A 26733-nucleotide genomic window follows, 5' to 3' on the forward strand; every position below is an offset into this window, starting at 1 on the left:
CCCGCACCCGGGCCCTCCCGCACCCGGGCCCGCCGTCTCCGCCAGCGCGGCGCGCGGCGCGCACGGCACCCGATCCGAGCCACGCGTCCCCGAAGGCGCACGCTTACGTCTCCGGTCCCCGGGGGCGGTCTCGGGACGGTTCCTGGGGTGCCGAGTGAGCGCGCGCGCGCGCGGCCCCGGCGGGGAGGGGGACGGAGGGGGGCGCCCCGGGCCCTGCGCCTCGCCCCGCGGCCTGGCCGGCCGGCGCGCGCCGACCCCGACACGGACACCCGCGCGGGGCTCCGGGGCGCGGGCAGCTGGCGCGCCGACTGCCGCTCCCGAGGCTCCGGCGCGGAGGCCGCGGGCGTGGCCGGGCGGCGGAGGGTTTTTGGAATGCAGGGTGTGGCCCTCTAACACAGCAAAAAAGAAATGAGTCAGCCCGGGCAGGCCTAACCAATAAGCGTGTTCACTGGCGGCTAAGGCGGAACTTTCCTTTCTTGATTTATATCGGGCTTCGGCGCCGTTTTACAGCCTTTAAAACAAAAAACAAAAAAAATCTTTTTTTTTTTTTTTTTCTAACTTCAGCCTCTAACAACTTCAAGGAAATGGTGGATGGCTCTTCAGAAACTCTTTCCAAACAAGAATTAATCTTGTTCTGAAATACTTGAGCAGTGGATGTACGCTGATTTCCACTCCTTCAGGGAAAAGTTCTCGAGTTAGGCGGTGATTCTGGATGTAATGAGCATGGGATCTGGGATCACGGCAGGTTCAGACCTGACCTCTGACACGAATGACCTTGGGCAGGTTAATTATCTGCAGAGAAGGGGGACCAAATACCCGCCTGACACGGCTTGTGGGACAGCTCGTATGTCATAATACATGGACAGCGTTTTTGGCACAGTGCTGGACATAACAGCAGGCACTCAACGGTGCTGTCTTGTCCCTCTAAGCTCTGAGTCAGAATCACCAAAACTATGGACCAAGTAGCCTTTAAAAAAAAGTCTTTTCAATGTTAAAATATCCAAATAATTTTAGAGCTGAAATAGTACTCTGGTGTTATATGGTCTGAGTCCCTTATTTGAGTGATTAAAAAAAAAAAAAAAAAAAAAAAAAAGAGGAGTGCCTGGGTGGCTCAGTCTCCGCTCAGGTCATGATCTCAGGGTTTGGTTGGTGGGATGGAGTCCCAGGTGGGGCTGATTGGAGCCTGCTTGGGATTCTCTCTCTCTCTCTCTCTCTCTCTCTCTCTGCCCCTGCCCTGCTCCCCTGCTCACACGTGTTCTCTCTCTCTCTCTCTCTCCCTCCCTCCCTCTCAAAATAAACATTTTTTTTAATTAAAGAAACTTTTGATTTAGGATCCTTGGATTTGGTGTTATACAATAGGAGCTTTACTACCCCCCCCCCCAAAAAAAAGGCTTAAAATGGAAATGATTTCATTGACGCCACAGTAAATCAACTGTTAAAAAAGTAAGAATGATTTTCAAATACTCATTCCATCTGGGTTACTGTGCCCTAAACATAACTCTGGAGTAAAAATACTTAAAGGAAACTTTAGGTAACTGGGAATTGGCAAATCACAGAAGCCTCCAGAACCACCAGGTTCTGTGGACCAGTAAAGAAAGGAGTCGATGGTTAGTGGGAGTAGAGAGTTTTAGCAGAGTAAGAATTTTTTTTTTAGGTCACAAAGTCAATCTTCTTGGCTTTGGAGAAGATCTCCTAAGTTTAACTTATATATATTTGTTCAGAACCAGTCATTCTATAGGCCAAAATTTCTTCAAAATACTCATCAGCAAAGATGAGATCTAGAGTGAGATCAAAGGCCCTTTCTAAACTGGGATTTTCTGCAAACCAGCATGTAAGAGTGAAAGAACAGGGCACCAGGAACCCAGAGCTGCAGCTCTAATCCCAGCTCTGCCCATGAGTGACCAGGAAGCCAGCCCTAAGCAAACTGCTTCATCATCTCTCTTAAGGTCTCTAAGAATTCCTCCACCTGACAGACCAACGTTATGGTCAAAAAGGGCAGGTGCAAGGTAAGCCTATGACCTCACACTGATGCTTAGTAACAGGCATACATTCGCCCAGTCTAGATGATGAAGCTGAAAATCTCTGTTGACTCTCACATAAAAGTAATCTTATCATCCTGGATGCTTTAAGTTAAATTCTGGAGTCATCTGAGCCCTGCCCCTTTCCAGAGAATTCAGTATCAATGGGTATGATGAGGGCCTCCTATGTGGGCTTCACGTATCTGTACCGTTTTCCCCCATTCCCAGCTCATGCACTCATCCCCCTATGCCAGGTCACCAAGGCTGGGTGTCCCTTGAATGCTGTTCTTCCAGCGGCCAGGTCCCTCCCTCTGTGCTCCTAATGCATCATCACCAGCACCTGATAAATGTGAAAGTCCAGCATGCCACCATGTCATAAACCTTCCCTCTCTCTACCAATTAAACAACCTGGTTTTATAGCAGAGATCAAAAGGAAAATATTTGCTTTAGAGGCTACTTTCCTCAAACAGTCACGCAAATTAATATGTATTTTTAAGCACAGTGATTTTCTGTTTACAAAACTATTATAACCAGTTATACTGCCAAACTGATAATATGTTGGCTGTTACACCATGAATAGCTCTTTTATATCAGAAGGATACACACACACACACACACAACCTACAGGTAAGCGAGCAACTCCATAAACAACACCTACAGTCTCGAAAATGCAATTGTCCGTGTGTGTAGACATACACAGATACAGTACATGAAAGAGGAAGGGAAGGTAGCCGTACAGGAAAGAGAGAGACAATTAAGTTTGCTTCTGTTGCCTAGGATCCAGTCAAACTTAAAATTCATAGCCTGGGTGCTCTGTCTAGGAAGCAAAGCTTAAAAATATGTTCACCTGCAACCATAACTCAAGGCACTTACAAGACGGTTACGGTGACCTTTATGCTTGGGGAATGAGGACACAGTTGCCAATGCTGTTGGAATGTTCTCACCGTAGAAAAAGGATAACTGTTTCTAGGAGGTCTTTTTTGCCTAAAATTATTATGCAAAGTACAGACTATCATTGCACAGTTCAAAAAAAGTGACCATGAGCCCACGGGGCCCAGGCCACGGCGTCAGTCGTTCCAAAGCTGGCCTCCAACTGTCTAACAGCCATCTTCCGCCTTGAAAACCCTCAGTCAAATAACCCAACTGGTCTCCTTGTTCCCTCGAAGCAGCAGTCACAGTACATACAGGCTCCGGGGCTGACGACCTTCAACTCGCCCTTCATACTAGTTGTCACCTTCTAGACACTTCCATTTCCTGGAACCCTCCTCACGGGCTCAAGCCTTAGACAACTCTCCTTTCCTCCAAATGCCTACCGACCTTATTCTTTATAACTCCATCCCGAGATGGACTTCCAGAACTGTGGCATCCTCCTTCTTCCTGAGACCCCTGACCTTTCTCTCCCCCCAGATGACAAAAGTCCATCGGAGGAAGAGATCGTGTTTCAAAGGCCAGGACGTAACAGATTCTGAAGAAACAGCTGTCATTGAGATACATGGTGTTTCAGTTCTACAACGGCCGCAAAGGAGAAAGGAAAACGTTCCTTCTGACCGCTGCCGCCTCGAGAGTAAGCAACCATTAATGGCTGTTCAGACCAGTTGGCAAGCAGACCTCAAGTGGCAGGCGCGTTTCTCTGCTCTTTATGACATGCCCCAACGATACAGAGCGCCACTGCCGAGAGAGAGCGAACCGGATGCTTCCTAAAGGGGAGTACAGTTTACAAAAGAGTGTCATCACATAAAGTCTCAGTTCCTCCAGCACTGGCCCACTGAAGGAAACAGAGGCACTAAGTCATTTCACCTTCCGTTGCTGGAAAGGAACACACGTACACACATCTGCCAATCTTGCCAGAGTGCCAACTGCTCCTTAAAGACAAACGTCTCTCGCAATGTACACGGTGCAGCCACGAGCCTCCACTGGGTCACCTGCAAGTGCTCGCAACTGTAAGTGGTAGCAAAGGGCAGTGCTTCGAGGCAACTCCCAACTACTAGAACCATCACGCGAATTTCTGTGTTTATTTGGTTTAAAATCTACACGTCATAAGATGCGTGCATTAGAGCAAACTCCGGTCAAGAGTCATTAATCCTCTTTCTCTCTTTTTTACAAAGTTTTTATTTTAATCATCGGGTATTCATCACAAGTGCACTCCTTAATCCCCATCGCCTTTTTCATCCATCTCCCCCCACCTCCCTTCTGGTGATCATCAGTGTGTTCTAAGAGTCATTCGCTCTCCCTCTCTCTCTCTCTCTCTCTCTCTCACACACACACACACACACACACACAGTCACTAGCACCCTTTGATTTTGCTAATACATTTCTGCTTGTATGAACTGGGAATCAACACCACCATTGTTCTCAAAAAGATATGTCCTCAATCAGCTGTCCTACTATGTAATTATATTTATTGTAATTGCCATGACAAAGACACAACTTCTTCAGCATTCCAAGTCTAAACAACCCCATAAGTTAGTCAGCATTCTTTAACTTGCAGGTAACAGAAATGGCACGTGGAGCATCGTGGGTAAGAGCGAGGTGCTTTGCGTGGACTCTAAGCAGCCCAGCAACAGGAAAGCCACAGGGCAGCTGGGCTTGAGGACGTAGGCGAAATGGCCCCAGCAGGGCAAAATGGCATCTCTGCTCCTACAGGTCGGTTCCATTCCCCCTTCCTGAAACCTGCCTTCTTCCACTTACCTCCCAGCTCTGCCCCTAAGAGGGATTATCCCATAGTTGGAATTTTCAAGATTCTCAGGAAAAACACGCCCACCCAGCGGTCAAGGTCCCAATTTCGGCCTGTCTACGCTGGAACTACATCGTTGGCTCAGCAGGAAGAGTTGTAAGTTCTCCAGAAGGTGAGTTTCCTTCTCAGGAGTAGAAAGGAGGGCTCATCTGTCTGCCCAAAAAAACACCACCACCTGTCAAGACATTCCATTTTATGTCTGAGCAAGAGGTTATCTAAACAGTCAGTCCTCAACCTGGTAATAAATTACATTCTAAAAGTTCACTTCTAAGGTCTGGAGTCAATGAACCCTTAGGTGGTACCTGAAATGCATTTCACTAGAGATAAAATGTAGACATTGGCTTCTCTGGCCAGTCTTTAAAAGCCTATTTAACTTATGATGGATCCAAGTACAGTGTTAATAATATTTCTGATACTGTACTCAAACCGCATTCTTCACGCTGTTCCTACAGGAAAATGTACTTGAAATTCCACCTGGAACAAGAACAATACGCTCAATTTAATTCATTTGCTGAGCATCCAGTCATGACAGTGGCTCCTACCGTACAGATGTTACTTCCCATTTAAAGTGCACACAACACAGCAAGGCAGGTGTTAACAGCCGTACTGAGCCCACAAGGAAACTGGGCGTCAAGAAGGTTTTGATGCCCAAGGTCAATGGCTAAGATGAGTCAGAGCCGGCTTCAAAGCCATGTATGTTTGACCCCCAAGCTGGGGCTGTCATGTCTGATCTCCATAGCTGACAAACAGGCGTGGGCTTACAGTTGAGGAGACGGAGAGCTAACGTTTCAGACTCTGTAAATATTTAGATTCTCCTGCAAAAAAACGAAGGGACTAGTGGCCAGTCCCTTTCGATAACCAGACATTAACTTTCTATATCCTTCCCAACAGAGGATACTTCTCTGTGTTAGAACAAAAGAAAATATTTCCCTGGGTGAGCCCTCAACTATACTGATTCTTGTATTTACATGAAGATCATCGGGAAATCAAAGGTCAATAAATAGTGTCTTCAAAACAAAATTATTTTGCTCTGTTGAAAACAGAGGGCACTCTCTATTAAAATGCCCATCTAAGATGTTTTACAAGAAAATTAAAGTTGTTAAAATAACTAACGTCACAGTTATGCCAATATAAACGCAATGGGTGCATTTAACAACATGAACTGTGTTCTACGTTTGAAAAAAGTTTTTGGTTAGATAGTATCTAATAAATACAAGAAAATACATTCAACATTATTTGTCAGGAAAAATGATATTAAAGTCAACAATCATGAACCTACCACCCAAACTTAAAAGCACACCATTACCAATAAATCACAGCAGTTCCCTGAGTGTTCCTTCTGTCCGACTTGATGACCTTTTCTTTCTGCGTATATTGGACAAAAGAAGTTTGAAAGCCGTTGGTCCAAGATGGGACTTGAATAATAAATTAACCATGTGCCTTATGAAGTCAAAGTGGAGACGTGGTCAGAAGTAACAAGACAGAAAGTAGCTGAATTCAATCAGAGAGGAAGGGAGTGGCCAAATCATGCACTGCCTTAGCCCGGAAACTACTGGTTGGACAGACCTGTAGGAACTTTCGGTTTCTCTCCACGGTCCGAAGCCACACCTAGTCGCTAGGAACGTGAAGTCAGGTCAGATCTCCTGAACACCTGTCAGACTGTCAGACACGGGGTCTGAAATAAGACAGTTCAACTCCGAATTGTCCCGAACGGAGGTAAGGTATTTACGAAGTCCACGCAGAGCCTTAACACGTCACGGAAAAAAGAACCAGTAACTTCAAGGGGAGAAAAAAATCAACAAAAACAGTCAATAATTTACTGAGAGTTTAATTTTGTTGTAATAAATTAATTAAATGTTAAGCAATTTATACGACGAGGAAAAATTTAAGATAATGTCCTGTGTGATGTTAAGCCGCTTGCAACAGGCGTCAAAAGAAAGGACACAGGCACTAATCTAGTGGATGAGCTGGTACAAATGGTTTCAGCACAAATGCAAGTGGGGGGTAAGGAAATCTAGCATTCGGCACAAACCACACAGTGCAGTAAACACGGGTTGAGGAGGAGGAGAGAAGGGGGAAGATGAGCTTAGGTGGCGGAGAGCAAAGCCACTCCAAGGGTGTCATGAGGATGGCAACAGAGTGGGCCCGCCAGTGACCACGTGACACTGTCTCTAGGACCCAGCCGCCTGCCTTGTTTTACCACTTCCGGATGCGTGGCGCCCCGCTCGAAGATTCCTGAGGCTGGGGGCCGGGACTGGACGTCCAGCCCTTGACCCGGGATATGTCCCACAAGTGTCTGAAGAAGGAAATTTGGGGCAAGTGGGGCCGCACCAAATACCTAGTTAAATGCCTTACTGAAGGGGTAACGTGTGATGAAGGTTCACCTCGACAGCGCAGGGGACAGACTGCAACACGACAGCGGGAACGCATCGGTTCGGGCTAAATTATGCTGCGGCATCACAGAGCGCCAACGACAGAGAAAGGTCTTCTAATTTCTGGCTCCTGTTTGGTTCCTTGGAACTGAGCTGTGGCTACCCATGTGCTCCTCCCCGGGACGGAGGGAGAAGGAGCACCCCTCCCTGGGACGTGTGGGCCTCGTGGCGGGGACAGGAGCGACGCGGCAGGCCTCCTCTGCTGCCGGGAAATGGCATGTGTCGTCACTAAAATAAGTCCTCCGGCCAAGATGGCCACGGGGTCAACCCCCCCTGGGGTGGGAAAGCGGAACCCTCCCCCCTCCCCCCTCCCCCCTCCCAAAGGGAAGGAAGGCGGCCGGAAAGCTCTGGCAATAGCAGTAACACAATCTCCCAGGAAGGGAAGGGAAAATGGCTCAGGAAGTGCTTTCTTCCCATCGGTGACGACGAAAGAAGCTGTCCCTCCATGTCATCTGTCAGGGATCGTCTTACTAGGGCCTCACGACCCTCTCGCCCCAAGCCCTCAGCTCCAACATCAAGTCCGGGGATGCCCCCCCCCAAGCCAGCCTCCAAGACCTCTGTTTTACCTGCAAAATGGGGGGAATCCTGCACTCTCCCTGAGAAGGGGTTTGAGACGTGCTTCAGTAAAACCATGCATTTAAAACGCAAGCAGGGGCACCGGAGTGCTCAGTCGATTAAGTGTCTGACTCGTGGTTTCGGCTCAGGTCATGATCTTGCGGTTTCGTGGGTTTGAGCCCCACGCCAGGGTTTTGTGCTGGCGACAAGGAGCCCCCTTGGGATTCTCTCCCCCTCTCTGCCCCTCCCCCACGTGCACGCTCTCTCTCAAAATAAATACATGAACTTAAAAAAACAAGTAAAACACACAAGTGCATAAAAGCACCTAGTAAATATAAGATAGTATTATTATTAAATTATGATACTTCTCTTCTAATCTGTATCTTTCCCAAAGCATCTTTAAATTTTACTCAGTTTGTTAAAAAGTGTATAAAGCACACATATTAATGATTTTCCTTTGCTTTTCAAACCTGCCGGCTCCTCTGCTCTCAGTTTTTTCTACACGCACGCGCGCACACACACACACACACACAAAAACACACTCACACACACAAACATATACACAAACACACACACACACTCACACACACAAACACACAAACATACACACAAAAACACACTCACACACACAAACATATACACAAACACACACACACTCACACACACTCTCACGCACACACATACACATACACATACAATCTCTTCCCAATCTCCATTACTTGTTCACTCCCCGACTGGCCGGTTGCTTAAGGCTCTCCAGAAGTTTTGGAAAGAAGAACTATTAATCATCTATCATCTATAACTAATATCTAATTACCCGTTATCCATAACAATTAACTAGTTAATTCTTCCCACAATAAGGGAAATTAAGGAAAACTGAAGACACTCAGAATGTTCATTGGAAGTAGGAGCTAGATTCCAATATGGCTCCCAACAGACAAGAGGAAAGGACAAGGGTGTGACCTGGAAGGCCCCGTCTCTCTCAACATGCGGATCCACTTGCCTTGCCCCAGAATGACACCTTCCTCCCCCACCTCTGCCTCACACTGCTCCTTCCAGCTACAGCGCTAAGCACTGCCCAACTCTGTTCCAAGTTCCTGCGCGTGTAACTGGGCAAGTGCACCACAACGCATGCTCAAAGAGGTCCGTCACAGCCGGCTTTACCAGAATGGAAAGTTGAGCACGACCAAAACGCCCACCACTGGGGGACTGGGTATACACGTCACAGACCACACAACACGTGAAGTGCCGTATGACAACAACAAACACGACTTAAGTGTGTGTTTATTAACGGCGGCATGCTTTCAGTACACTGTCAATCAACTCAGGTGTTAAAACGATATTTAAAACAAATAATCTGTTTTAGGAAGGAAAAAAGGATGAATCTAATCCAGGCTCAGAAAGAGTATGGCAGAATACCGAAACAAAACAAAACAAAGCAAAAAAACAATGTTACTGATGGTGTCTCTAGGCAGTGATGATATCGATGAATTTTTCCAGTCTGAATAATTTTCCCATTTTAAAAGTTCTTTCCAATTAGCACTGGTTAACTTTTTAGAATTTTTAAAATAGGTATTTTAACTAAAAGGCATTACTCACGGGGTGTCTGGGTGGCTCAGTCCGTTAGGCGTTGTGGACTCTTGATTTGGGCTCAGGTCATGATCTCACAGTTCGTGAGTTCGAGCCCCATGTTGGCCTCTGCACTGACGATGTAGAGCCTGCTTCGGATTCTCTCTCCCACTCTCTCTCTGCCCCCTCTCCCCAGTGCATGCACATGCGATCTCTCTCTCTCTCAAAAGTAAATAAACTTAAGAAAACCAGAAAAAGGCATTATTCACAAAACACCCACTTCAGATGTCATCTGCTCCTAAAACTCTCCCTGGCCTCATCACTCCTGCCACACAGGTAATTTCTCTCTCCTGTTGAGTTTCCAGAGTAGTTAATATACCTCTAATGACACTGACTGCATTTGTTTTGAAATCACAGCTTTCTATGTTTGCACTTGATCGGTTTTGACGTGGAATGAGCCGTCTTATTTGTACTGGAATCCACCCCCATAACCCACAAGTCCTAAGTACCGAGCAAACTTCTGAGTGTGGTGACTGGACATCACGCAAGGCTGTACCATTCACACATCTGAAGACCACACACCTAACAGCTCCCTCATCAAACACTCATCTACACTGGGGATGTCCAGAAATAGCATCGGGTCCATTCTGGGAGAAGAAATTATAAATCAGAATATTTTCTGCATGGTGAGGTTTCTCTGTTGGTCATTTTTCCCATGTCTGCTTTCACAGCCACCAAAGACACCCTTATTCAACTTGAGACATGGGTCAGTATTTCCTTTTTTAAAACAATTTTAATGTTTATTTATTTACTTTTGAGAGAGAGAGAGAGAGAGAGAGCACAAATTGGGGGGGGGGGTCGGGCGGGGGAAGGACAGAGAGAGAATCTGAAGCAGGCTCCAGGCTCTGAGCTGTCAGCATACAGCCCGACGTGGGGCTCGAACTCATGAACTGTGAGATCAAGACCTGAGCCCAAGTCAGACGCTTAACCGGCTGAGCCACTCGGGTGCCCCATGACGTGGGTTAATATTTCTTATCCAGAGGCAAAGGTCTCCAGTTTCTATCCATCAGTTTCTGCTTGAAATGGACAAGAATTACTTTAGCAATAATCCAAGCCCGTCCTTGACTCAGTAGGAACTATAAATATCTATTGTTTTAGGAGGAAATAAGAGAACTAAGTGTTTTAAGATTACGTAAATCTGTTTCAGGGAACCGACAGAAACGAATGTTTTGAAATATGCAAGGCATTTTTTTTTTTAAGGTTCAACGAAGAATGTGTTTTGAGAGCTAGGTGGGTGAGATTTAAAAAAAACAACCACCGCAATCTTAGCTGTTCCTTAGCAATCTCAGGCTCCAACTGTTTCCTTCTCAAGGGCGAGCTAGAACACTAAACAAACTGCTTCTGGAAGAAACTCTGAGCAATCTGGTCCAGTTTCCGTTCGGCCCTCCATTCTCCTCCCCAAGATTTTCATCAAGCCTGTGGGAACCTGAAACCGCCCAGATACCGTCTCGTTTTGTTTCTCTCCCTCTGGAGACAACTCACTTTCATTAAAGCTTCCTTTCTGAACCAAAGCAAACCTACGTGCCACCGTGAGTGAGGAGGACCCCGCCTGCTCGTCCCCGATGAGAGGCGGACTCAGGGGAGCACAGCAAAGGGACAGAAGAGACTCGAGACTGACTCAACCACAAGCACAGTCACCGCGCAGCCAGAAGAGACGAGGGGTCCCGCGCCAGTTACGAAGCCGAGGCCGCGCCCGGAGGACTCCAGTCACACGCCTAAGAACAGAGGTGGACGTTCGAAACCCGTCTCAGGACTGGTCTTCAACCCCAGAAGGCATGGGCGCAGGACGGCCTTGAGGTTCCAAAGCAAACTGTGCTTTTATCCACCAAATCAAACTCTTACCACCGGAGCTGAGACAGGCACCTGAAGAACTGTGGCTGAAACACAGCTTCACAGGAAACGTGCTGCCCGTGGTGCTATTCACACCGGTCCGCCGAGGGCAGACGGTCACGCTCTCGGGGTTTTTGGCAAGCCCGTGGGGAAACACAGCCATCGCTAGAACTCGGATTGTACAAACATACAACTCAAATAAACGAGACTACAGGCAAAGGCAACAAGTGGTCAGAACTCGTCACGGGGGGCTACGCTCAGGGTGTTCTGGGCACTGTGGTACGTGGCCGGTAGCAAAGTGCGGGCTGGGGTGTTCCTGCCCAGCCACACTTCCTGGTCCTCCCACACGTGGGGGAGTATTTACGCCACAGAAATCTCCCTCTCCTCCCGTCCTCCCTCCCGGCTGGGCCAAGTCCTAACATCTCCCCGCATGTCGATTATCGATACGTCCAGTACTAACCCACGGCTGCCCGACAGGAGCAGGAAGTTGAGCTGGCCAACTGGACTCACAATATGGGCTTATCATCTGGAAGCCGTGATACAAATATAAGGAACAAAAGCGATTCCGGCGGACCCGTGAACAGCCCTGGGTCAGGGATGCCAACTTCCCGCACAGTCAGAGCCCCGTGTACAACTTTTGACTCTCCAGAAACGTTAACCACTGGCAGCCCACTGCTGACTGAAGCTTTACTGATAACACACTCAATTAACACACATCTTGTATGTTATGTGTACTATATACTGTATTTTTACAGCAAAGCAAGCTGGAGAAAATGTTATGGAGAAAATCCTAAGGAAGAGAAAATCCGTTTATTCAAGTACTGTACTGTTAAAAAAAAAACAAAAAACAAAAAAAAAAAACTGTGGACAAGTGGACCCGGGTGATTCAAAGCCGTGTTGCTCAACGGTTAGCTGTACTTTTACGGTGGCCCTATAATGTCCTAGTCATAGCACAAAGTACTGCCCGCAGCCTTTTGCTTTATGAGCGGGATTATCAAATCCAACACACTGATGAGTCAACTGAGCTCGAGGGGCTGAGTAACCACTAAACGCACAACAGCAAGAGTCAGGCCTCCGACTGTGTGACTCAGAAATACACAACCTTTTCACTAGGCAACCCGGTGCACTGACATTACCATCATCATAACGAAACCAAAATCAACCACATTTAACTGTCAGATAACCAGCAACCATTAATGCCACAGATGTGTGTAAGAGGAGATGCACCGAGAGGGTGCAGACAAGGAGCTCTATTTTATTCACAGTTGCCAAGTTCAAGTTTCTTCATGTTGACCTCCAAAACGTACCCACCAAAAGTTGGTAAGAAATGGGGCCCATGGAACCGAGGGGAACATGAATATCTGTATTTGAGAAGAGCTTATTGAGAAGAGGTTAATATAAAAGGAATCTTCCCTTAATCCCTTAAATACTTAGGCTCTATCTCCCCAACCGCTGTTCCCGACCTAAAATGACACACTTACCAGAAAGAATAATCGCTCAAATGTGAGCATGAGTTTTTTGAAGTGTTTGGGTATTTCTTTTTTAAACATTTTCTCTTTCAGACTTTTCAGTCATTTGATCGTGCTATGCTTTTGCCATAGTCTCTTGTAGAACATTCACCCGGTAATCGGAAGACTTCCAAGGGGCCAACAAAATTTTACTTACTGATTATTTAAGAAAATTCTTGTCATCTTGGCTTCCTATAAGTTACCAGCTTCTCCCATCATGCCAGTACATTTCCATCACCTGTCGTGAGGAGAAAGGATCTGATGAGGTACATGTCTCAGAAAGACCCATTTCTGGGTTTCTGGGTTCTTTTTCTGTTCTCTGTGACCAAAACATGGAGAAAAATAGCCATCTCTTCCTTTGCCCTCAGAATCAAAAAGGAAGGAGACAATAACAACATAGAGAGAGAGACAAACGTAACCCCAAGGGAAAACAAAAAATTTAAAGAGCAGTATATCTACTGCTGGGGTTTGGGGAAGTGAACCCCTAAAATGCCCTCCCGTATGTTCTGGGGAAGAACTTTTAGTCTGTTGCCTGGGAGGAAGCATATCAGAGTCGTCTCCCTCCCGGCCCCACCCCTCCTGGCACATTCTCACAGTGAGAGACGAATGTGTCTGGGGGGATCCCAGGAAACCTTGGCTCAGCGCTCAGCCGCTGCACTGGGCGGGGCAGCAAGGAGCTCCCTCTGGCCCTCCGCAAGGACAGCAACGGCGGCCGGCTTCTCTCCAGCAGGAGCTGGAGGACTGGGTCAAGGCTGCCGGAGTTGAACTCTGTTTCAGTTTCAGAGAAGGAGGTAATTGAAGCCTGCGAGGTCTCCAACCCTGCTTTACCAGTAATTAAGCGACCATCTGTGTTGATTCCCATTTGGATCGTGGCTCTATTTCTCCAATTGTCTACAATTTACAGAACAGGAAAGATCAATCACGAGGGGATCCAGGCCCCCACCCTCAACAGGACACCACACGGTTGACACCGTGGCTCCAGGTCCCACCGCTTCCTGGCCACGTGACCTTGGGGAAGTCCATTCATCTCTTCCCAGCCCCGATTTCTACTTTTCTGAAAGAGGGTCAAATGCCCCCTAGTATACTGTGTGGCTGAGAACATTCAATTAGAGGAAGGATAAAATCTGCCGAACCAAGCATGCTTTGATCCGACAAGGGTACTGGCCCAGGACCCGGGACACCCACCACTCAAGGATCAGATTTGCTAACTTACCCATGCGTACAATTCAAATATTGGAGATTCATGTAAGTCACGGAGCACGTCACATGCTCAACAAAGTGCCTTCCTTCTTCCAAGAGCAAGGCATTCAGAACAATGCTTTACTTTCAATTTTTACATTTCGTAACACTTTAGGGTCCACGTCCCTAAAAGGGACAGGAAGTTCTGCTTTGTTTCCCTTCACAGGGGAGCCCCAAACGAAAACACAACACCTCTGCCAGGCAGAATGCAACTATTGCTTATTTTACACGAAGAATGTAGAGCTTTAAGTGGACAAGACGTACAAAACGGGAACCTGTTTCTCTGAGGCCTCAGTGTTGTCATTCAGGGAGAAGAGATGCACGCTAATTATGAAATGGCTCCATGCGCTGAGGCGCCATGAGAGACACTGTCGTCTCGGTTATGGAATAGACGGAAGCCTCAAGTTCTCCAAACCGGAAGGGTGTGCGTGTGCATGTGTGTGTGCATGTGCGTGCGTGTGTGTGTGTGTGCATGTGTGTGTGAGACTAAGGGGGGGCATAAAGAAAGGAAAGAACAGACCAAATGCCACATAAATCCAGAGAGCCTCCTAGTAACAAAGAAATCTGCCCAGCAGGGAAGGACTGGAGAGTCAAGGTCTTAGAGATTACACCCAGCACTGAGAGGACGGAGTGCCAGGCTTACCGGCTAGCAAGAGCTCTGTATGCTGGTCGCCTGGCACGGAAGACTCTCAAAACCACGGACAGTGGAGAAGGGCCGGATACGGGCTTGACCAACAGGCTTGAACGCCACTCCTGATGTGCACCCGCAGGGTGCTCTCTGCCGGGCTACCGAATCCTTCCAAGCCTCGGTTTCCAGGCCTGCAAGACAGGGATAATGACACGTAGTGTGGTGAGAAGTTACACAGATCAGAGATAACGCATATTCAGTGCCCATCGGAGCCTATGTCCCCACGACATGACGGCAACGATCGTGTTTACTTACTAATGCAAGTACGGTAGCCTGTTAAATTCACGGCTCCAACTGCAATGATGGCTTAGACCCCTTCAAATCCAGACTCCTTCCCTATGTGAACATTTTGGAGAGAGGTTCAAATCAGACTTTGGACAAGAACATCAAACTTTCCGAAGCTGCTCTGAAAGGAGTGTCAAATAAAAACGCCCATCTCAGGGGACAGCCTTCACTCATGTGCACATAGAAAGCCCTCGCTGTGCATTTGTGAGCATTCCTCATATCGGCACCGCGTTTCTTTTTTTGATGCTAAATTCTTGAAAGAGGGAATGAATCATTTCCACCGGTGCTAATCCTTCTGGTGTGCAATGCAATGCCAAGTACTCGGCGGGCATCTGCGGGAAAGAAAAGCCGCACCGGGGATGGCAGGCGGCCTGTCACCAAGGCTAGCTTCACACTCCGGCCTCACCAACAACAGTATGGATCTGTCAGCTGTGTTTTCCAGGGAAAAGAAAAAGACCCACAAGAGAGGCAACACCAACTTTTTTGTTTAGTTTATTTATTTTGACAGAGAGAAAGAGAGCATGTGAGCATGAGAGGGGGAGGGGCAGAGAGAGAGGGAGAGAGAGAGAGAATCCCCAGCAGGCTTCTCGATGTCAGCGCAGAATCCGGGACGGGGCTCGAACGCACGAACCGCGAGATCATGACATGAGCTGAAATCAAGAGTCGTACGCTCAACTGACTAGGCCCCCCTGGCGCCCCAACACCAACTTTTAAACAGAACTTTCTATGTGAAAAACAGTGCTCCTTGACCCCGCCTACACCACCCTGTTTGGGACTCACCCCGGTGATGCTGACTGCTTGGAATAAGTTGATTACCCTTCTTTTACCCTCAAAACCAGCATACAATGCACACAAGAAAATCTGTCTTGTTACAGGTTAGAGCTGATTTTTTTTTTTTTTTTTTTCACAAGACCTGCTGTCCTCACTTCAATGGAAACCATTTTAATAGGTTCATGGCATGAAATTCCTCCTCCAAGTCAGTACTTTACCGCCACGGTGGTTATTCGCAAGAACAAGCGACTTCCGCTGTTGACGTTAACGAGCGACCCGTCTGGCAGCAGGTGCTGTGCTGAGTCCCGGGGTGGGAGAAGGGGTCGTACGTGCTTGAGATGAAGTGCGTTTGAAGGAACGCAGTGCAGTGGTAGTCTCACCAGAATACAAGCCATTAACTTAGCTGCCGCACTTAGAATAATCTGGATGTGGGACTCCTGGCTGAGCATGTTGACAGCCCAGCCCTTCTCGATCCTGCTTCTTATACGACGTGAAGATTCCACAGCCGCCGTGCAAACACCTGTCTGAGGAGAACGACTCCTGTTTTGCACGGAAGCTCCGGCCCGCAGGGGCAAGGACAGCACTTGCACGGGCACCGAGGCCGCGCAAGTGGATGAAAGCTCGGGTGCCCCCGAGGCGTGTCGTTTCGGACCCTTCGCCCCTTTTCCCCCAGGGAGCTAGTTCGCTAAGCCGGGTCCGAGCTTCCTCGCAGGGCGACAGCGTCCTATGGTCATCAAGAGCATGTGCTTTGCGGACGCACAGAGCAACGAAGCCCCTGGGTGTGCTGCTGAATGGCTGTAAGCCTCGCTTTCCTCCTCGAGAGACTCTGCCAGCAGCACCACAGCTCAGTGCGGTGACACGGGCTCCGAGACAGGGCGCCCGCAAACGCTTTAGTGAAGCCCACGGCAAACAAGGTCTCGTTGGATGCTGCCGCTGCTGGAGGAAGTCCACTATCTTCGTCCCGGGGAGGCCAGCAGGGACGGGCAATGTCACCGAAACAAGAGGTGTCCTCGTGAGCTCAAGTATCTCCAGCCACCTTGCCAGGAGGCCAGAAGAGGGCTTGAAGAAACGGTTCATCTGGCAGTCACACGCAGGCCGCTCCGATCGTTACACATACAGATCTTGGGAGCAAAGAGAGAGCGGCAGCCCCCACAGAGGTCTGTTGGCCAGTGGAAAACCCGGAAACGTTCACACCCGGCACACAGAAACAAAACGGAATCACGCGCTCGACACCGCCCAGCTACTAAATGGCAGAGCTGGGGTTCGAACCCAGGCGGCCGGGCTTGGCTCCCGCCGCTTCACCCCGACAGCACACGGCCCCCCCGCGGCGAGGATGAGCAGCGAGACACGGACCGAGAGCAGGCCCGAGAAAGGCAAGAAACGCCCCGAACACGCCTGAAGAGATGATGATACCAGACATCAGTTAACAGAGCCGAAGAGTAAGAGGGCGGAAACCACTAACGATTCTAAATGAGAAACTCCAGCACGGTCACAGCGAGAGACCGTAGGAGGACGGCACCGGGAACGTGAACTCACCCCGGGGTTCAGCACGTGCTTGGAGACGGCAGTGACCAGAGACACCAAAGCAGAAAGGACCCCACTCGGGTCCTTGATGTAAAGCACATTATGACCCAGAAACGCCTGCGAGGGAATGTGTCACACGCTCTAAGTGCCAGCCGTCCCGGGAGGCTCACCAGGGACAGCTCCCTGCCCCCGTCCTTGCATCTCGGCAGCAGAGGAGGAGGAAAGGCCGCCCCCGGTGGCTGGACTGTCTGTGGGCGGGAGGAAGGAAGGAGGCGGAAGGGACGAGAAGCAAGCTCCCGGTGAAGAGGGAAAATGCACAGACAGGGCGGTGTCCACGCGCCCAGGCGGCCTCAAATGTGGCCGGCTCCAACGGCCCCAAGGCCCCTGTGTCTCACCACCCACGCCTGTGTCACAGCCACCCCCTGAGCAGGTTAAGGCCTGAGATTCTTCGTGACTGACGGAGCAAGCAAACACGACGAGATACATCCGGTTACCTCCCGGAAGCCTGGAGTGTCCATTCGTCCATTCGGCTGCAAGATTCCCTCCCTCGCTGGCTTTGAGGAAGAGCCACACGAGGGCAGCGTCCCGCCCACGGCCAACACGGAGCAGGGCCTCAGTCCCGGAGCCCACGAGAGACCGCCAACAGGCCCGGGAGCTGACGAGGAAAGCCTTCCCCGGTCGAGCCTCACATGACACAGCAGCTCTGGCAGACGCCTTGACTGCCGCCCTAAACTCGTCCCCCGCGAAATCACGCCCGGACTCCCGACCCGCAGACGCCGCGAGACAGCGTGTGCGCGGAGTAAGCCGGTTTGCCGCGACCGTGTTCCGCGGCTCCAGGTAACTCATACGGGAAGGGAAGTCGGCAAGGGAGGCTGACGCAACCACGGGCGCTTCCGAGACAGGAGGGGAAGGAAGAGAGAGGCCCTGGGGCCGGGGCGCGGGAGAGGGGCCTACCCATCCACGGTCTCTGACTCAGACCCGAGACTCCTCTCTGACCGCACACGTCCTCCCGGCCTGTTCCTGCCACACAGAGGATGTAACGGAACATGCTGACCAAGGAAGCGGCGGTCTTACAAATGGTGGTCTGGTCACCCGGCGGCCCTGCAAAGGCTATTATTGAACATGCCGAGCACGCGCACATTTAAAGCAGCAAGAGGATTTCTTTATAATGTGTATTTATTTTTGAGAGAGGGAGAGACAGAGCGTGAGCGGGGGAGGGGCAGAGAGAGATGGAGACACAGAATCCGAAGCGGGCTCCAGGTTCTGAGCTGTCAGCACAGAGCCCCACGCGAGGCTCAAACCCACCACGAGATCATGACCTGAGCCGAAGTCAGACGCTCCACCGACTGAGCCACCCCGGCGCCCCTGGCAAGAGGATTTTGATCACCACAGGCGCTATGCTGGGATCCTACCCCTCGTAAAACAATTTAAACGAAAGAGTGTTTCAAATGTGATATAACAGGCTTCAGCACTTTATGAAACTCATGTTCAGAGATGCAAGCTGGAGACTTTCTGTATTAGTGGTTTTGAGAACAGCATAAGAAGTAAAACATCCAAAGTCCCATCTAACTCTTGCTAGTAGGGGCTCCTTAAGAACCAAATAGAAATGTTCTCAAGTCCCCTGAGCAAGTACCAGTAACTTTGACAAAGCAACCCAAGTGGAGTTCCCAAGCAGAGCACGTAGCTAAGACTAACTCACTGAGCCAGGGACCTCTTACCGCAACAGGCCCCTCGCTGCCCGGAGACACCGGTCGGGGGATGGACAATTGCATCGTTTCAGAGCCGGGGAATCCTCGTTCATCTCCCAGGCCTAGCCTCGCCGTGACAGGTGACGACACACGGGACCCAAACACTCCAAGGGGCCGACCCATCCAGGCTCACTCAGAAGCGCGGAACCCGGACCTCCTGTTTCCCAGGCCCCTTCGTCCCCCCGTCGACCCGACTCCAGCTTCAACCAGGAACAGCAAAGTCAGTGGGATCAGATATTCCGTGAGGGACAAGCCTGGAGAGGCCTTTCCACGACGCTATCAAGCTCCTACTTGGAAACAGCGAGCCCTGTGGCAAGAGAAAGAAACGACCTCGAGGACCCGTTCGTATTAAACGTGCGCTTCATTTCCCAAAGCGAGGCCTGGCGTTTTCGGAGGAAACGGAGATGCCCCTAAAGTCGGCTGCCTTTTCTTACTAATGATCTGCTTTTTTCCTTTTTAAATACACACGAAGTGGGGAAGAGCAGCTGGTGCCAGCGTGTCCCTCCCGCTGCCTCACACAGTCCCGTCCCGAAGCCCACGGACCCGTCCCACGGACACTCCGGGCTTCCCTCCGATGGCGGAGCGCTGTGCTCCGGGCTGCGCGTCGGGAGCCGTTGACCCAAGCAAGTCGAGTGTCCTCGTGTCTCTGGCAGAAGTGACCTCATCTGAGCCAGTGGACAACCGCATACGGGGGGACCCCTCACGTGTGGGAGGCTGTTAGGAACGCAGACCGGAGTTCTCTTTTCTCCGAGAAACTTCCGTGTTTAAAATAAGCAGCAGCTTGCTTTTGTGCGTGATGACACGGCCCCTACCCCAGCAGCGGGAGTTACCAAAGCAAAGCAGTGCGACGGCTGTCCCCGGGTCACAGCCCTCCAGAACTCCCGTCACGGGACCCTTCCCACAGCCTAAAAGCAATTAAACAAACAAACAAACAAAAAACGGTGGTCATTCATTCACCATTCTCCTTCCTAATCTTTTCCTCAGGACCAAGAATAAATACGTGTTTAAAACAAAGCAAGAAGAACGAAAGGCTCATTTCCTCCCTTGGAGCTGGCAGTCTTGTCTCCTCGGCATGGACTTAAGCCACTACGGGAGTTACCTGGACAGGACGGTATCCAACCTGCATGTTTCAAACGCACGTGAGCGCCCGGACAGAGTATTACTAATACAAATATTGCTGCAGCTAAAACAAACTGCTCAGCGCACGCGGGCCTCTCTTCCAAATGTTTCACACGCACTAACTCACTGACGCGGACGACGGCATGAGGAGTGGGGACGCTGTCATTATCCTGGCTTGACAGAAGAGGAAACTGAGGCCGAGTTACTGAGAACACAGGCACGGTTATTCAGGGAGCAGCCACTCAGCAGAGGGCTGGCAGGAACCCCCTACTCCCTGTGGCCTCAGGTTTCCATCTGGAACCTTCCCTGGGAGAAGGGAAAGAAAACCCGCTGGGTTTTACTCCTAATTAAACCTCTTTCTGGAGGGCTAACCACCACTGGTCCGCCCGCCGGTCCGAAGACCGACGAGAAACAGAGGCACCGGCCCATCTGTCCATCCTCACAAACCCTGACACAAGGCAGTTCTAAAGCCCAAATGGGTGGTGGCAAGATCTTTGAGGAAAAAGGTAAATATTTCTTTTATGGAAAAGGAAACCCAAAGGGATGCGAGCACGTAAGCGACTCGACTCGTGCAACAACGTGTCTGCAGAGTGCGTCCTTCTAGAACACTCTTCTACCTCGCCGTCAGGTGTCATCTGAAAGACGAGGTCATTCCTCTATTTTCTTCTCTGTGTTAGATCTAAAAACACGATCTCCTTCCCGAACGCGTGCAACCTTGGCCACTGGAGCACCCTGATCTAAGTGGCCAAGAATTCCTGGGCATCAGTCGCTGTGTTATTCGCACACGACGGCCGAGGGATGCCGGTGGCATATACTGCCTCCGGCCTGGCAAAGCCTGAATTTTTATCAGCTGCACGATACTTCCACCGCAGACAAGGATGGGGACAAAATTTCTGCCCACGCTCTGTCATCCGGGAATAAAAAGGGCTCTAATTCCCTGGCTTATCCCTTGAACTTGCGTGTACTCTCCAAATGCAGTGCTTCTGGTTTTCAAAATACACTCAAAGGGCTTTCATTCAGTAAGTTGTGTGTGTGTGTGTGTGTGTGTGTGTGTGTGTGTGTGTGATGGAGGTACTGGTTTGTGTGTGTGTGTGTGAGATGGAGGTACTTTAATGCAGATAACGTGAGCTTCGTGCTTTCCTATTCAAGCCGTATTTAATAAGAATAGTTTCCTTGGTGTTACCTGAGCCAAAATCTCGAAATAAAAACAGGCCGCATTTGTTCCACAATAAGTTGAAAACCAGCATTCTCTTTTTCCCAGAGGTACTAACAGGAAGGAAGCCGGCCACCCGGCACGGTCAGCTTTACGGAGAAGGACGAATCACAGACACAACAGCACTTCTGTCCCTGCGTCCTCCCAACCACCCTGATGCCCCATTTCCAGAAAAACCACCTGAGGTTCAGAGAACTCAGAGAAGCACGGGGACGTGCCTCAGGTAAGCTCCTTTCTAGTGGAGGGCTCGGCCCCAAACAGTTTTCGTGGAGCCACAATCTGTGCCTTTTCTCCTCGAGGCCTCTAGGAAGCGAGACATGATGGGAAGAGCTCCCGAGACTGAGCAGTGGACAAAGTGTAAGCAGAGAAGAGCCGAAAACAAAGAGGGACACTGATGCGCTGTGACATGAGGTCATGTGATGTCAGCCGCGCGGTTACTGGCTCAGCCTGCGGGAACTGGTCAGGAAGGAGAGAAGAAAGAGCAAAACCGGACAATAAGGACAAACGGCGGGCTGGCTACGGACAGCATGAGAAGAAATAAATACCCACCAAAATGAAGAAACTGTGTGGGGCGTTGGATTATGGATCGTGCCTAGGCCAGTGGCCAGGAAACGTTCTCCATACAGGCCCGGGAAGTCTGCAGGGCGCACAGAATCTTCCGCAAGTACTCACCTCTGTCATCACCGTGCGAACGCATCACCGATAACACGCAAGCGAGTGGGCGTGGCCACGTGCCAATAAAACCATATTTATAACAACAGGTGTCAGGCCAGACTTGGACTTCCTGCTGTTGTCTGCCAGCCCCTGGCCTCCACGGCCACCTGACCTCCATACAAAACCGAGGTGATACTAAAGAAGCAAAGACAAAATGCGACAGCCGACGTAAAATCCTGGGGCGACGTAACGGTCCCCTCACGTGGGGCCACCCCCACAAGCACCGGTCCTGTGGGCGCTCAGCCTGACCACTGGATGAAGAGACTCGAGGGATGCGTGTGTTCGGCGTTAGCTCATCCCAAGTTATTAAGATTCAAAGAACCAACCCGTAAAATATTGTGTCGATTATGACTCGTGAACAGGTAAGCCCAGTCTTACCACGTAATGACACGGATGCCATATTTTCTATGGGCAATTATGGGAAATATCACCCCAATGTTCCCAAAGTAACTACAGAAGAAAACTGTCGGGAAGAGAGGCAGCCGAATGAATCCCGACGTCCATCTTGGCCAGCTCGCCTACCTGGAAAACTCTGACTTCCTGTGCCATTTCCTTCCTGTTGTTCTTCACGCAAGGGTCAATCTAACCACCTTTTCCTCCAAGAAGCTCTTCTCAAACACCCCAGATGAGGTCAAGACACTTGCCCTGCACGCCCCTGACACTGAACTTCCTCACTACTCTTGGCATGCGGACACTTCCTTCCTAGCTCAACGCCTGCCTCCCTTGTCGACCATGAACTCCAGAAAGCTGCCTCGTTCAACACCTACACACGAGGCTGGTGACGAGAGCTGCACTAAACAGAAGGCTCTGGTGTTTCAAGATGCTGCTCTGCCCCGAGACCCACCTGGTCATCACCAAATCAGCAGAGCACGATTCTGCAGAGCAGCTCTGGAGCTTTTCCAGCCTGTGCCATGTACCATGTGATGAAGCCAGAGAGAGGACCGTGTTCACGTGCCATGAGGCAGTGTGGCCCTGCGTTCAACAGAGGACGGGCAGGAAACCTGTTCCTAGGCGTGTTCAAGTAGAAGCTGCAAAGAGGTTTTCTCTCACGCTTATCAGTTACGGAAACACATGTGGTTTTGGGTGGTGATAAAATGTCGCTTAACCTAGGCCCCGGAAAATTCAAAGCTATTTACCTGGATGGATTTTAAATGAGCATCTGCACAATTTCTTTTTTGTTTCAATACGTGCACACGGCACGTATAACAACACACACAGCGGCACACATATAGAGCTGTCTGAACTAAGAGGGAAATAAGGCAGATTATAAAATACATGTACTATGAGCCGTTTGTGTCAATGAAAACAGAAAAAGTAGCTAAAATGACGTACGCCCCACAGTGTGGTTGTACCCGGTAGAGGGATCTGGGTTAACTTAATAGACTTCCCTTTTATCTATCAGTACAGTTGACCCTCTGAACTGCACAGGTCCACGTACACGTGGGCTTTCTCAGTAAATACAGTCCAGTACAGTAAATGTGTTTTCTCTTCCTTATGGGTTTCCTAGTAACATTCTCTTTTCTCTAGCTTATTCTATTGTAAGAATATAGTAAGTAATACATACAACATACAAGATACGTGTTAAGCTACTGTTTATGTTACAGGTAAGGCTTTCGGTCAACAGTAGTTACGTTTTGGAGAAACGAAAGGTATACGTGGATTTTCAACCATGTTGGGGTGGCAGGTGGTCGGTGCCCCTAACCACCCCACATTGTTCAAGGGTCAACAGGGTTTTCTTTCTTTTTGTACAATGACCACATATTTTTGTAGTTTTTTAAGTAATCTCAAACAAAAAATCTGATTAGACAATTCTTCAAAGCTGTTTCAAGGAAATATTATATAGACAGAAAATGCGAAACATGGCAATGCTGTTATTATTTAATAGGGCGTTGCTAATAGAGTAAAAAAAACAAACAAACTGATTCTGACCTGCTTAAATGTTCACCCATTCCTACCAATATCGTCACGCCCATACATCTTACCATGGTGAACACCACACAAAAGCAAAACAGGACCAACACCAATGCTGAAGGTGTTCATTTCAGCTTCTAACTACATTCTTACTTTTCCTGGAGCACGATATATTTTAAGTTGGCCTAATTTCTCTCTGGTCTTGGACTCTGAGAACTGCACAAACTTACCTCGCCAACTTCAGTGACCAAAATGAATTTAGGGTGGTAAGAAACTTCAAAAGTGCAATGTCCTGTCCTAAAGGTTATTTCTATAGGTCAGAAATTGGCAGGCAGGCATTAGGAATGTCCTCGCAGTTACCTGAAATTTAATTCCGATGTTTACACTGGAGTCTTTAAGTACATATACTAAGTATGTTTAATTTCAATTCATGTGGTAATCGAACATCAGCCTATGCCTAAATCAGACCGATTACCACATTTCCCATCTTGGATTATATTTTAATATCTTACATTTCTTTTCATAAACACTAAGTATCTCATAAATACTGTCTTGTAGTTAATGCTCTATAGGCCAGTAATGACAGTTTCATCCATTATACATGACTTGAAGAGATTTTGAAGCTCCAAATGAAAGAGGTTTGACCCTTCTTCATAAAGGACTGAAATGAACCACACAAAACAAATTCTTCAGGAGACTGGCTTTCTGATTACAGAGTTGACCTCCACCCAATAACAATTATAAACAGTGGCCGGATATAAAATAAACTTTGAAGGTGGTGGAAAACAACCAGGCAGAAAGTCAACTATCTACAGCCCTTCAAGGAAGAGAATCACACTCAGTGATAATTTATATTTATATGGCTGATCCCATGAGAGTGGAACCATGCTGGGCCACAGCAGATGGAACTCAAAGAGCAAACCACAGCCTTGTAGGTCAGAATACGGACCTGCCAGGGTGGCAGAAAATTGAGGAAGAAAGTCCCCCAAATGAGGAAGCCATGGAGAGTGAAGTCCCAAATTTGCAAATAAGCTCCACATTTGTTGGCTAAACTGGGAACTATGAGTCCAAGGATCCTGAGGGAAACAACATTTGAAACATTTGTAGGATGCTGACCAGTTCCAACAGCTGCCCAGCAGCTCCGGGGGCCTGAGAAAGGCCTCGGGCTCCTCTGGAAGCACGGAAGGACCCTGGCTTAAGGCACAAAGATGGCTTCCCAAGGCAAGAAGACATTTCCTGGGAGGTACAGGCAAAACAGAGAGAGCAAAGCATAAGAAGTAATATTTGAGCTGATTTGCCAATAATTTAACTGCCTGTTTGAACACACTCAACCTTCCTCGGGGGAACATAACAGAATTCATGTCTTTACAATACAGCATCTGCAATGTCCTGCCATACGATTAAAAATGAATACAAATGGGAGATGTAAATCCATAATCCAATCAGTCCACAGAAATAGACCTACACATGACCCAGAAAATGGAATCAGAAGACAAGGATTTTAAAATACCAATGCTAAATATACTGAAGAATTTACGGAGAATGACAGACAGAATGGGTAAAGAAATGGAAAGTTGCCGCAGAAAGATTAAGAAAAAAATGAAAGAACCAATGGACATTCTAGAACTGAAAACTACAATGTCTGAAATAAACAATACTGGATTAGATGAACAGATTATCAGCTTGGACACAATAATGCAAAGGCACTGGTGAACTTGAAGTTACATCAATATAAACCATCCAGGCTGAAGCAAGGAGAGAAAACAAGGGTTTACAAAGAGCCTCCAAGAGCTCTAAGTGGTCTAATTTACAAGTTAAAGGCCAGTCTAGAGAATGGGGTGGAAAAATATATGTAGAGAAACACAGGCCAGAGACTTTCAGAACTGAGCAAAAACAGCAATGTACCACAGTAGGATGTTCAGTTAACCACAAGAAAACCTCACCCAGTCATGAAAACCAGAGATAACAACAACGAAGATGTGTAGATGTAACCAGAGAAGACAAGACACAGAGAAGTAATACGAATGATGGCAGACAGCTCATTAAAAATAGGAGGCCAAAAGACAGCCAACAACGTCCTGAAAGAACTAGGGGAGGGTGGGGGGAGAGAAACTTTTCTATGAATTCTATGCACAACAAAAACCCTTCAAGAATAAAGGAAATAAAGGGGCGCCTGGGTGGCCCAGTCAGTTAAGCGTCCGGCTTCGGCTCAGGTCATGATCTCACGGTTCCTGAGTCCGAGCCCCGCGTCGGGCTCTGTGCTGATGGCTCGGAGTCCGGAGCCTGCTTCAGATTCTGTGTCTCCCTCTCTCTCTGAGCCTCCCCTGCTTGCTCACGCTCTCTCTCTCTCTCTCTCAAAAATAAACATTAAAAAAACAGATGTATGCGTTTATAGTCAACTGATTCTTTTTGACCAAGATATCAAAATAATTCAGTGGGTATAAGAATAGCCTTTTCAACAAATTGGGCAGAAACAAATAAATATCCACATGGAAAGATGAATGAATCCTTACCTCTACACCTCACATAGAACTAACCATAGAAGCTGAAACTATAATGCAGGAAAACAGGAGAATATTTTTGTGACCATGGAGCAGGCAAAGCACTATGGATAAAAGAAAAACAAAACAAAACAATAAATTGGACTTCATCAAAATTAAAACTTCTGCTTTTGGAAAGACACAGTTAAGAAAATAAAAGGACAACCACCAACTGGAAAATACTCACACTACACATATCTGACAAAGGACTCATATCTAAAATATATAAAGAACAGCTGTAATTCAAGAACTAAAAAGCACAAAAAGTTAAGAAT

The 26733-nt window shown here is 48.5% G+C and overlaps 1 protein-coding gene across 2 annotated transcripts in view; it reads right to left on the reverse strand.

Annotated features, from left to right (window-relative positions):
* The window catches only part of SGMS1 (sphingomyelin synthase 1), a 282425-nt gene that overhangs the window by 100462 nt on the left and 155230 nt on the right, over window positions 1-26733 (reverse strand). Inside the window, exons 6-8 of one of the 2 annotated variants that reach the window (XM_042961125.1) lie at window positions 14889-14969; window positions 14589-14764; window positions 12864-12944 (exon numbers count right to left, since the gene is read on the reverse strand). The gene's annotated coding sequence lies outside the window, so the exon portion shown is untranslated. Of the gene's footprint in view, window positions 1-107; window positions 198-12863; window positions 12945-14588; window positions 14765-14888; window positions 14970-26733 lie in introns of those variants that run through there. The other variant, XM_042961126.1, reaches the window with a different exon arrangement.

The sequence above is a fragment of the Panthera tigris genome, chromosome D2, assembly GCF_018350195.1.
Source record: "Panthera tigris isolate Pti1 chromosome D2, P.tigris_Pti1_mat1.1, whole genome shotgun sequence".
NCBI classification, from domain to species: domain Eukaryota; kingdom Metazoa; phylum Chordata; class Mammalia; order Carnivora; family Felidae; genus Panthera; species Panthera tigris.